The following is a 13732-nucleotide window of genomic DNA, read 5'->3' as shown; positions in this document are numbered from 1 at the left end:
AGGGCTCAACACAGGGCCCAGTCTCACAAGCCATTAGATCATGCCCTGAGCCAAAATCAGGAGTCAGATGCTTAACCAACTGAGCCACCCAGGTGCCCCCCAATAAAGTTGTTATTAAAATGAAAGACCACTTAATTCCTCAAAAGATTTTACCTGTAATAAAGTAAGTTATTTTCAACAGAAATCAAAATATAGAAAATGAGTATTAGTGAAGCATCTATCCAATATGTGTGAAACTAAAGTAACTTATCTAACCTTAAGATCCCACATGGAATAAGAAAAGGCCATCAGTCTAAGAATAAATGAAGTAAAGCAGGAGTGGAGGCTATACTTTATGCTGAGTTGTTTTTAATTTGTTTGCTGATGATATTCTATTCCATGCCTATTCTGCTTTTATTTTATTTTGCTATTTACTTGAATCATTAAAAATCTACCCCCCTGGGTACCTGGCTGGCTCAGTCGGTAAAGCATGTAACTCTTGTTCTTGGGGTCGAGTTCAAGGCCCACATTGGGCATACAGCTTTACTAAAATTAATCTACCCGCACCCCCCCCCAACCAAATTAATAAAACTAACTCATCAGTTTCTACCAAAGCTTGTTACTCTTCTGATGACTTTTACTTTATTTAATTCCACTCAATTACCCAGCATTGGAAAGCGTGATAAGTCATCTCTGACTTCCTTCTCTCTTTTCCTACCCCCATTACTTCTCTCTTTTACTACCCCCATATTCTCTCACAAAGTTACATGATTCTCTACCTTTGTCATTTCTAGCAGTCTCCTCTCTATTCTCCCTGATGCTGTTGTAGTTTTGGGTCTCCTAGGCATTTCTATCAATCACTTGGTATTTACCTCATGTTCCCCTCTATTGTTATCTGTTTTACATAAATGCCTGTCTTCTCAACTAAATTAGCCCAATACAGAGAACGTTTTCTTATACCTTTGAATAGCAAGCATTTGCCCACATTCAATAAATACATGTTGAAGGTAGATTTTCTGAATAACCCAAGATTACCTGACTGGGGTGGTGGGGGACGCTGGGAGTCAGAGACCTGGGTTAGAATCCCAGCTCTCACACTAAGTAGTTGGACAGATTAAGTTAAACTCTGAACGTGGCTTAAAAGGAGTACACAGAGCTCAAGGAAGAAAAACTACATGAAATGCCTAGCACATAATGTTCAGTAAAAAGCAGCTACAGAGTGAGTACTAAAATGTTTAGTGTTTATAGTCTGAGTACTAGAATGTTTACTTTAAAAGAAGATTTTCCCATAACACATTACTCATGCTTCTGTATTTCTATTAAAACTTGTAAAAGAAAATTCAGAAGGGCAAGGACAGAGGTAAATCACTCATTCAGGACTCACAACTCCTCTACAGGAGCCAGGCAAATTATATAAATATCTCGGATTTAAAGAAAAGTATTGAGGAGCACAAGTGCACACCCATCAAAAATGGGTAAACACTATTCACTTCCCATGGAAGTGGCGTTTGAGAGTGCTAGACCACTGCTAACCGATCTCCAATGCCCAATTGTATATAAAATCTTATTTTTAAGTATCAGCAACTTATTTGTGGAGAAAGGGGAGGAAGGAAGAGGAAGAGAGAAAAACCACCGTGTATGCCAAACACAACACACCTTCAACTCAAGGCTGGCCCAAGACACTGAGGGGGGCACCTGCTGGGATGAGCACTGGGTGCTGTATGGAAACCAATTTGACAATAAATTATAGTTAATAGCAATAAAAAAAAAAAGCTGGCCCAAGAGAACCACCAGTTTGAAATTTCTGAATGCCAACATCACAACAATTTTAAGATCTAGACTGAAAGATCTACAGTACAGGGACTGTACTTGTCTCATTCATTAGATGTGCCCAACTCCTAGCACTTGTGAGTGCTCCTTACGGTCAAATGGATGCATTTCTGTATGCACTGTCAGATCCATGCTCATGCTATTTCTTTTGTCTAAAACATCCAGTCTCATTTTATCCACATGGCTAAGTCCTAGTTATCCTTCAAATTGCAGCTTAAATGTCTCCTCTCCCCACCAATCTGGAGAATGACTTTCCTGGTATGTTTACTGTGTATTCCTGGTATGTTAATTGATTCCCTCCCTCAAATTTAAAACACACCCCAATTACAACCCAACACGTTATATTACAGTTATATGATTACGTCTTTGTCTTACACTGTTGCCACAAATCTAGAAGTTCAAGAAAACAGCAAAACTTTCTCACCTTAGAAATTCCCAGCACCATGCACACTTCCTGACATACATGAGGCAAATATGGAGTGACTATAGATTTTTTATTCTGTGGCATTTCCTTGCAACAAATTTTAAAGAATACAAAATTTTTGTCGTTAAATTCATTTTCTGATATTACATTCCAAAAGATTTGCACCAATTTATAATTAAAGCATTTGAGTGTAATTATTTCCCCACACCCAGATGTTACCATTCCTAAAACTTAAGCTATTTGGGACCTAATGGTATCTTAGAAACTGCTTTAACAGTTTCCTTTGAAAACTTTCTTAGGCACCATGTTCTTGATTTTATCCTTGTTGAATTCCTATGATCACAAGTGCCTAAAACATAATATAAAGTTCCTTGCATAAAAAATAATACATGGGCTCCTGGGCGGCTCAGTCACAGTTAAGCATCGGACTCTTGCTTTCGGCTTAGGTCATGATCTCATGAGTTGTGAGATCGTGCCTCAAGTTGGGCTCTGTGCTGACAGCCACTGACAATGCCAGGCTGCTTGGGATTCTCTCTCTCCTTCGCTCTCTGCCTCTCCCCAACTCGTGCTCTCTCTCTCTCTCAAAATAAGTACACATCTTTAAAAGATAAAATAATACCAACAGGGATATATACGTGTTTTCCTACGTTAAACAGCTCTGGATTATAATTTTTTACAAGTGGTACGGAATGATAGACAAAGGTACTAGAACGGTATAAACAAAACTGTAAGTTCTGATTAAAACTCTAGCAGTATAACTGGGCAAGTTAGTATGTTTTTCAATTATCTTATCTGTAAAATGGGAACAACTTTACAGATTCTCTACGGTAATCAAATGCAACAGTGTATATAAAAGCAATCTAGGGGGGCGCCTGGGTGGCTCAGTCGGTTAAGCATCTGACTCCGGCTCAGATCATGATCTCGCGGATCACGATTTCGAGCCCCGCGTCCAGCTCTGTGCAGACAGCTCAGAGCCCGGAGCCCGCTTCAGATTCTGTGTCTCCCTCTGTCTCTGCCCCTCCCCTGTTCATGCTCTGTCTCTCTCTGTCTCAAAAATAAATAAACGTTGAAAAAAAATTTAAAAAAAAAAAGCAATCTAGGAACCATAAATTGACCAATTCAACAAACACTGTATCTAAAATATGCACAAAGCACTCCAGATACAAAAAGCAAGTAGCACATAATCAGAAAGTGGTTCTCAACTTTACCAAATATCCCATTTTTGTTAACAAATAATTTATATTACCTCCTCTTAGTTATTCTGAAACAAAGTTCTAACACACGTATTTTTAAAAATTTAACAATACTTTAATTATGACAGCATAATTATGACAAATTCACACCTTCCAAGAGAGGTGTGGTGTTTTGGCAACTCCAACAGCACAATGGCACTGCAGATGGTGAGACGGATTTCCGCAAATGGTGAATTCTTGATAAAGTGCCAAACATAACAACTTCAACTTAAGAAAAAGAATTAAGATGGGGCGCCTGGGTGGCTCAGTCGGTTGGGCGTCCAACTTCGACTCAGGTCATGATCTCATGGTTCATGAGTTCGATTGCCGCATCAGGCTCTGTGCTAACAGCTCCGAGTCTGGAGCCCATTTCGGATTCTGTGTCTCCCTCTCTCTCTGCCCCTCACCAACTCATGCTCTCTCTCAAAAATAAATAAACATTTAAAAAATTGTAAGAAAAAGAATTAAGAGAAACTTAATTCCTGAAAAACTGACTATACGTTAAGATGGAGTCAGATAGGAAGCTAGTTATAACATTTTCCTCCTACATGAATTTCTGGGGCATGTCAAAGTGCTACGAGATGCATTGGTAATTCTTCACAGAACCTCACATTACAGGATGGCATCCCTTACCCTCATCTACCAAAGTCCTCTCACTAATTTCCACAACATCCCTTAAACAGCACTACTTACTCCACTGAGAACCACTAATCTAGAAGATCCAAAATATTACTACACTAAGTAAGAGATGCTAATAGAGGTAGGTACTAAAGTGATTCAGGACCATAAGTGAGAAAGGATGGAAGTCCAGAGATAAAGTAAGTCTGAGCATGATGTATCAGGCTAGGCTAGGCTAGGCTGCAGCAACCACCAACCCTCAAAATATCAGTGGCTTAAAACAAAGGTTTATTTTCTGAATAAACTAAACTGTATGTCCATCACAGATAAAAAGGTCACTGCTCACTAACATCTTTCAGGGATCAGGCTAACAAAGACTCCATCACTACCTATGTCCTTAAATGGCAAGAGGAAAGATAGGATAACTCACGTACTGTCTTTTAAAAAACTTTTTTTAATGTTTATTTATTTTTGAGAGACAGAATATGAGTGGGGGAGGGTCAGAGAGAGAGGGAGACACAGAATCGGAAGCAGGCTCCAGCTCTGAGCCGTCAGCACAGAGCATGACACGGGGCTCGAACTCACGAACCATGAGATCATGACCTGAGCTGAAGTCAGAAGTTCAACCGACTGAGCCACCCAGGCGCCCCAACACATACTGTCTTTTAAAGGCTATCACTTCTGTTCACATTTGATTGGCCAAAGTTAAAAGGCCACGTCAGTGGTTCTCAACCAGGAAAAAACTCTCTCAGGGGACTTTTGGCAATGTTTAAAGAAATTTTTGATGGTCACAACTGCAATAGGGAGGTAGGAGGAAAAGTACTACTGGGTGTCAAGCAGGTAAAGGCTAGAGCTACTGCTAAACATCCTACAATGCACAAGACAGCAACCCACAACAACAATTTAGCCAACCCGAAATGTCAACAGTGCTGAGGTTGCGACACCCTGGACTATGCCTAATTTCAGTGTGGGGGAAGGAGGCAGAGAAGCACAATACTACCATGTGCCAGAAGAGAGCCATCAGAATACTGGTGGAATAATACTAATAACTACCACACGTGAATAAGAATTTGCCAGGCTGCAGGAAAATCCAGACAAGCAGAGGGATATAGAGTGCAGATGTTTTGTCTAGATTCATCATTAGGAAAGGGGAAGAAATAACATTAGATTTGCATTAGAAAGAAAACTATAGTAAGAACATGGAGAATAACTCTGGAAAGGGAAACAGAAAACTAGTCAGGAGACAATGATCAGAAAAGTGATAGGCTGAGGCATGGGCAATAGAAACAAAGGGAGAACCAATATTTCTAGGTAGAATGGACTAGATTTTTTAATCAACTAAGTATAAAGGGTGAAAAGAAGGGAGAGTCAAAAGAGGACCCATTTCTTAGTTAACTAAATGATAAAGAAAGAATACAAGATTTTAAAAGGGTAAATAAATTCAGTTTTAAATATAGTGAGTTTGAAGAGCTCAGTAGGGAAGGTAAGCCTATTTAAAAGTCTCTAACATACAACTATTAGATAAAGTCTCTGTAATAGAACAAACCATCCCATGATGACAGGGGTAATGGGAGGTAAAAAGTCAGCAAAAGAAATAGAGGCTCCCTTACATCTACCCACCTATTGTGTTATGTCTCTAGCCTTGCACCTGCTATATATCATAAGCTATACTGACCACACGTCTAACAGGAACTCCATGAACTATAGAGCCAGACAACCAAACTAATTAAGATACTCTCTAAAACAGCAAAGATGAATGCTGGCCTGAGAGGTTCTCATGGGAATTCATAAACTTTAGTTAATGAATGTTGACATTTTTTTATTCTCAGATGGCTATTTACTTTTGAATTATTGGCACTATTATACATATGAAACAGATTTTCTAGAAGTTATAGGTATTTTGATCAATGATCAATAAACTAGTTAATATGGGAATATGAGACAAATGCTTATGTTTAACAAGGGGGAAAAAAGCCTGGCACGGTGAAATATCACTAGAAAGAAATTCAAACTATAGGTTTACAAGCAGAAAACATAAAAAGGTTGTGCAGCTTAGTTCAGCTGCCTACAGCAGAAGTTATAGCCTAGTTTCTAAACAGAGAAAAGTCTAAGAATTGAAGTTCCTTTTTTTTTTAACATTTTATTTATTTTTGAGACAGAGAGACAGAGCGTGAGTGGGGGAAGGGCAGAGAGAGAGTGAGACACAGAATCCGAAGCAGGCTCCAGGCTCTGAGCTGTCAGCACAGAGCCCGAGGCGGGGCTCGAACCCACATACCATGAGATCCTGACCTGAGCTGAAGTCAGACACTCAACCGACTGAGCCACCCAGGTGCTCCTAAGAATTGAAGTTCCTTAAACTGAGGGCAACGGGAGAAAAACTCCAAAGAGCACAAAGGATTAAGTGCACAGGTATAAGTGATTATAAAATCTCAGGTGCAAATAATACAATCAAATAAAAAGAATGTTTTTGTGCTAACATTTAAGGTGAACTACAAGGGGAAACGACTGGGTGGCTCAGTTGGTTGAGCACCTAACTCTCGATCTCCTTGATTTCGGCTCAGATCACGATCTGACGGTTCAGTTCATGAGATGGAACCCCGCGTTGGGCTTTGCGCTGACAGCACGAAGCCTGCTTAGGATCTTCTCTCCCTCTCTCTCTGCTCCTCCCCTGGTTTGCGCTCTCTCTCTCTCAAAATAAATAAACTTAAAAAAGAGAAAGATGAACTACAAGGGACAAATTTAGAGATAAGCTTCTTGTTTACCCACTGGTCTTGGGTAAGTGTCATACTGGTATACCAGCTTTACCTTAAATAATCTTATTTAAAAATTAACTTTGTAACTAGACTTATTGTGGAGATATTTTTATAACATATAAAAACATCAAATCACCATTATATACACCTGAAACTGATAGGATATTATATGTCGATTATACGTCAATTAAAAAAAAAAAGTTTGCTTCGGAGCACCTGGGTGGCTCAGTTAAGTGTCCAACTTTGGCTCAGGTCATGATCTCACAGTTCATGAGTTCAAGCCCCGTGTCAGGCTCTGCGCTGATAGCTCAGAGCCTAGAACCTGCTTCAGATTCTGTGTCTCCCTCACCCTCTCTGTTTAATAAACAGAATTTTTAAATAAACATTTTTTTTAATAAAAAAAAAGTTTGCTTCAATGGGGACTTAACCTCTCTGCATTTCTGGGTTGCATCATCTGGCCCCTTTGGTTGCTGTGCCAGAAATGAGATCCCATGCCCCACCACACAGCATCTCATCCAGGTCCCAGAGGAGGAGGAGAGGCCAGAAACTCAGGGTGACAACTGATCAGTCAGGCTCTGCAGCAGGTCTCAGTGAATGGTCACCTCCAGGTAGTGAAACCATGTAGTCCCAAACAGAAGAGGAAGGCTGGAGCAACAGCTGAAACAGAACAAGCTGCCAAAGCCGCTAAAGAATCCAGAGAATCTTAGAAGGAGCTTAAGATGTGCCTGATCTGAGTATTTCATATCAGAGTTTCAAATACTGTTACTGACAGGGTGTTACAGGCTAAAAGGTCTCTCCCACCCAAATTCATATGTTGAAGCTCTAAACCCCAGAACTCCATCAGAATGTGACTATATTTGGAGACAGAGCTTTAAAGAAGTTAATTAAGGGGGTGCCTGGGTGGTTCAGTGGGTTAAGCATCCAACTCTTGATTTCAGCTCAGGTCATGATCTCACAGTTCGTGAGTTCGAGCCTTGCGTCGGACTCTGCACTGACAGTGCAGAGCTTGCTTGGGATTCTCTGTCTCCCTCTCTCTCTTCCTCCCCCACTTGTTCTCTCTCTCTCAAAAAAAATAAACTTAAAGAGGTTAATTAAGGTTAAAATAAATTTCTATTAAGCCAAAAAAATTAACATTTTTCTAGATTCATAATAGAAGTTAAAAGAAGAAACAACAGGGGCTACCTGGGTGACTCAGTTGGTTAAGCATCCAACTCTTGGTTTCGGCTCAGGTCAGGATCTCACCATTCGTGAGTTCCAGACCCACACTGGGCTCTGTGCGGACAGTGCGGAGCCTGGTTAGGATCCTCTCTCTCCCTCTCTATCCCTCCCCTGCTCACTCACGCTCCCTCTCTCAAAATAAATACACTTCTAAAAAATTAAAAAAAAAAAAAAAAAAAAGAATCAACGAAGTCCTCTATGTGAATGTGACACCTGTTTTTTGTCTGCCAACTATCCTGCAATTGATTTTCCAAGGAGAATCTCCCCATCTGGGCAGGTGGGACGATCCCCAGGCTGACTAACCAGAGCCACCTCCTAGCCACATTAGTTGCTTCTAAGATGGGAAAGGACCCAAGTCAGATCAATGACACAGCTCCAGGACTTCTGTTGGAATTGCAAAGGGAAAAAAAATCTCTCTCTGCTGGGCTTGACACTGGAAGTAGTTATCCTCAACCTGACCCGAGACTTTAACAGAAAGGAAAGCAAATACAAGACAATGAGTCCTGATGATACTGGCTGGTTGTGACCCACGATCTGGCACTCTGAGGCCAGCTCTATTTTCAGACCAAGCCAAGGAATTCCCCTTTTGACAAAAATTTGACTGATACATGTTTTCCAGTACATAATTACTAAGCAAAAATTGACTTAACATTCACAGAAATAACAGCAATATAACACAAACCACATAAAAAGTGGAACCAATCATAATCCTGTCAACAATAGACAATTAATAACCTTAAAAATAGCAGTTGTCAAGGGGGGTCTGAGTGGTTCAGTCAGTTAAGCATCTGTCTCTTCATTTCGGCTCAGGTCATAATCTCATGGTTGTGGGATTGAGCCCCACATTGGGCTCTGCATTGCGAAGGGAGCCTGCTTGGGATTCTCTCTCTCCCTCTCTCTGCCCCTCCCCCACACTTGCTCTCTCTCCCTCCCTCTTTCAAAGTAAATAAATAAACATTAAAAAAAAAACAGCAGTTGTCAAACTGTCTGGTTTCAGGTCCCCTTATTTACATTCTTAATTACTAAGAATTCCAAACAGCTTTGTTAATGTTTCTTTCATGTGCTAAAGCTAAAAAGTGTTTAAACATGCATTTTATTAAATTAGTTTAAACTAATAAGCCCATATGTGTTAATATGTTGTATGAAAAATAACTATTTTCCAAAACAAAAACATCAGTATTCAGAGTGACATTGTTTTCCATTTTTGCTAATTTCTTTAGTATCTAACTTAAGACAACTAGATTCTCATCTTTGCTTCTGCACTTTTTTATTTTATTTATTTTTTTAAGATTTTCTTTTTAAGTAATCTCTACATCCAATATAGAGCTCAAACGTACAAGAGTCGCACATTCCACCAACTGAGCCAGGCAGGTGCCCCTGCTTCTGCATTCAATCTGTTGTTTTGGTTAAAGAACATGAAGAAAATGTGCCTCTCACACACACATACTTGGAAAAGGGAGGAGTATTTTAATAGCATGTTAGATCATAATGATTATTCATCTTTTATTCAACACCAAAATGCACCAAATGGCAATCGTTAAAGGTTAGCTGCAATGTGAAATCTGAAACCATATCAACGAACTTCTTGGCTCTGTTTGGTGTATACTGGTGATATATTGGTGACATATCTTGTAACATCATGCATTGGTCACTAAAAAGTACTGGTTCGATGAATTATACAGATCTTCCAAATGCTGGCACACTTCCTTACACAATATACATCTTTTAAAAATCACATTCCTTAATATCATCACCAATCTCATCAGAAAAATCTTTAAGTATTACACAGCTGGTGTAATGATCTGCCCATGGTGACAGACACAAGTTTTCAAATCTAATTTTCACCTGAAAGATCAGGATTTTATCATTGGCAACAGCTAGGTATTCTCCTTGAGTGTCAGGCCCACTTCATTAATTTTCAAGGAAATACCTGACAAATATCCAAGTATGAGAAACTATAGTTCATCTCAGTCAGTTTTAAGTAAAAATAAAAGTGGTATTCCATTCAAAAAAAGTTAATTTACCTTGCAGCTCAACCACACAAGTACTGTTCCTAGAGATGAATCTTGTACTTGGATGTGCAGAAGTATTTTATGCACACTTCCACTGAATCACACAGAGTATTAAAAAGATATGCACTCCAGAGTAGAGATTTCAAAAATAAAACTTATTACTGCTTCACCAAGGCTTTTCTTAAATGAAACAAGACTTTTTCAAACGCTTAAGATGTGTTTGGCTGTGAAGAACAAGTAAAGATTCATACAGTTTAATGCCACTGCCCTGATTCATGCTAAGGTACAAGCGGTGTGCCACCCACTTCTTCACCATCAGTGCAAATATCAACACAGAAATACAGCAAGTAACATATTTTATTATAAAAATAATTTTGATGGGGCGTCTGGGTGGCTCAGTCAGTTGAGCATCCAACTTCGGCTCAGGTCAGGATCTCATAGTTGAGTTTGAGCCCCACCTCAGGCTTTGTGCTGACAGTGCAGAGCCTCCTTCAGATTCTGTTTCCCTCTCTCTCTGCCCCTCCCCTACTTGTGTTCTCTCTCTCTCTCTCTCTCACTCAAAATTAAATATTAAAAATAATGACTTCATGAGCCCCCTAAAAGAAAAAGGCCACGGGGACCCCAGGATTTTGTGGACTACACTTTGAGAAACACAATTTTTAATTTTTTTTAGTGTTTATTTATTTTGAGAGAGAGAGCAAGTGGGGGAGGACAGAGAGAGAACCCCAAGCAGGCTCCACGCCATCAGCCCAGAGCCCAATGTGGGGCTCGATCTCACAAACCATGAGATCATGACCTGAGCCAAAACCAAGAGTTGGATGCTCAACTGACTTGAGTCACCCAGGTGCCTTGGGAAACACTGTTCTAAAAACTGAATTTTAATAACTGATAACTGAAAAATACAATTCCTAAAACCTTTGACACAAAGGAAACTATCAACTCATGTAGCTTATTCTTTCAAAAGAGGTGTTTCAGAATCCCCTGCAGGTTAGCCCAGTCCTACTATGTACCAGGAATGGGGCCCTACCTTTAAAAAGCACTCTAAGAGTTTGAGGTGCTGTCAGTTTCAGAAAGCACTGATCTAGCCTATGCTAGTCTACATACTTCACTTTACAAATTAGCAAAAAGACAGTGAAACAAATTGCAGTATCATGGATATATGCAACTGATAAAAAAGACTAACTGCACAGGGCACCAGGGTGGCTCGGTCAGTTAAGTGCCTGACTTTGGCTCAGCTCATGATCTCACGGTTTGTGAGTTGGAGTCCCACGTCAGGCTCTGTACTGATAGCTTGGAGCCTGCTTCAGATTCTATGTCTCCCTCTCTCTGTGCCCCTCCCCTGTTCGCGCTCTCTCTCTAAAAAATAAACATTTAAGAAACTTTTAAAAAAGACTAACTGCACAAAAGTTACATCATTTTTCTTTAAAACTCGCTGCTTAATTTCAACATGTATACACACGAAATTCTTCCTTTAACTAATTTAGTGGGACATATCTATGACAGAGATGTACCTAGTGTGTTTGTGTACAATGATACCTGGTTTATCTTACCACATTAAGTACTACTTCCGGCCATCCTTTCACCAAATTACTGAATTGTTACAATGATTAGCATCTGTTGATATGCTCTAGAATTCACTAATGAATACCACTGATAAATATCCTTCATAAAGTTTTACATTTAGAAATATATTTTGCTCTTTTCATGCCTATTGTGGCCATGCTTGTGGTCCCAAGAAGCCTCTGAAGCATGTAGCAGCTCCAGAGCACAGGATGCTGGATTAACTGATTGGTATGTTTGCCCCTCATCCATCTACCAGTCCCCATAAACTGAGAGATCATCTCCTTCTCATTATTTCCCTAAAGATCAGACTAGGTATGCCCTAACAGGACGTGAAGTAGAGAAGATCTGTATGTAGTGTTTTATTAAGATTGATGACATCGTCCACACTGATACAACCTACCCTGCTGGTTTTACGGATGTCATCAGCATTGACAAAACTGGGGAGAATTTCTGTCTCATTTATGACACCAAGGGTCACTTTGCTGTTCATCAGATTTCACCTAAGGAGGCCAAGTATAAGTTGTGCAAAATGAGAACAATCTTTATGGGGATAAAAGGAATGCCTCATCTGGTGACCCATGATGCTCTCACCATCTGCTATCCTGATCCCCTCAATCAAGGTGAATGACACCATTCAGAATGTTGGAGACTAGAAAGATTACTGATTTCATCAAGTTTGATACCGGTAATCTGTGTATGGTGACTGAAGGTTCTAACCTGGGAAGAACTGGGTCACGTGAAAGATGCCAATGGCAACAGCTTTGCCACCAGCTCTCCAATATTTTTGTTAATCACAAAGGCAACAAAACATGGATTTCTCTTCCCCATGGAAAGGGTATCCACCTCACCATTGCTGAAGAGAGAGACAAGAGACTGGGGGCCAAAAGAGCAGTGGGTAAAATGGTCCGTAGGTGATGTGATTGGAAGTCTTTATACTTAAAGATCATAAAGCATGAAAAAAAAACCAGAAATACATTTTGACTTGAAAAAGATTGAATTCATCAATATTAAAATATAGAAATTATCCCTTACTACAAAAAAACACAAATAGTAGCAGTCCTTTAAAAAAAAAAACAAACATAAATTATATGCATTCTAAACATGCAAATTGGGATTTGACAGATTTTAAGTAAATTACTCCAGTGCATCAATGACTGCAAAATAAAGCTGGTACCATATTAAAGCAATAAGGATAAGCATACTAATATATCCAAAGCCTATAAAATCAAGAGCTATTTTTTTTAAATATATAATACAGATTCCCATGCCTCCTCCACTCAATTCCCATTCTGAATCTGTGTGTGTGTTGGGATGGAGCATGGGAAGAGAGAAATAAAGCTCTTCCAGAGATGGAGATGCAACCACTCTTCAACTAGCACTTGGGAACTACTCCAGGTGATGTAAATGAACTGGACATGCCCTCCTTGGATGATATAAAAAAATGATAACTGGTGGGGCCTGCTGAACAACTGTCTCCCAGTGTTTAACTCCTGACAGCAAAAAGGTGCAGCTTGCCTCTCAGAACCAGTGAAGTGACTAGTTAACTGGTGCCTAGAAAATGTTATGGCTTCCAAGCAGATTAACCTTCCCCCCTTGAAGAACAAATTCCACTGGGAGTTTAGATGGTAATTTTGGCACCTACACAAAATCCTAAATCTCTAAAAGGAGCCCAAGTAAGTATTTTAGAGTACTTGGCCGGCCGGGGGTGGGGGGGGGGGGGGTAGAGATCAACTCCCTATTCAGAATAGTGATGCTATACCAACTTCTTATCATGGGAAATACAAGTACCTAAAACTTGCTACCAGACACTTCAAATGAATTGAAAAACAAAGAGGAGAAAAGGGGAGAGAGCGACAAATGAAGAGACAAACACTGAAGCAAAACGAATGGGGCAATACCTTCAAGAGACCCATTAAATTAGATGTGAGATGATTACATAGTACACAGACACCTCATTGTATTAAAGAATGTAAAGCCAACACAAGTTGAAACAGTTCAAAAAATAAAGTTAGATGGAGTGTCTGGGTGGCTCAGTGGGTTGAGCATCTGACTTCAGTTCAGGTTGTGATCTCTCACAGTTCATGAGTTCGAGGCCCACATCAG

At 39.8% G+C, this 13732-nt stretch overlaps 1 protein-coding gene and 1 pseudogene across 6 annotated transcripts in view; one reads left to right on the top strand and one right to left on the bottom strand.

Annotated features, from left to right (window-relative positions):
- Positions 1-13732, bottom strand: part of SMAD4 (SMAD family member 4) — a 110661-nt gene that overhangs the window by 44379 nt on the left and 52550 nt on the right. The window lies entirely within an intron of this gene.
- LOC122470011 lies at positions 10281-12544 on the top strand (annotated as a pseudogene).

Source organism: Prionailurus bengalensis, chromosome D3, assembly GCF_016509475.1.
Source record: "Prionailurus bengalensis isolate Pbe53 chromosome D3, Fcat_Pben_1.1_paternal_pri, whole genome shotgun sequence".
Taxonomy (NCBI): Eukaryota; Metazoa; Chordata; class Mammalia; order Carnivora; family Felidae; genus Prionailurus; species Prionailurus bengalensis.
This window is presented reverse-complemented; position numbering and strand designations above follow the sequence as displayed.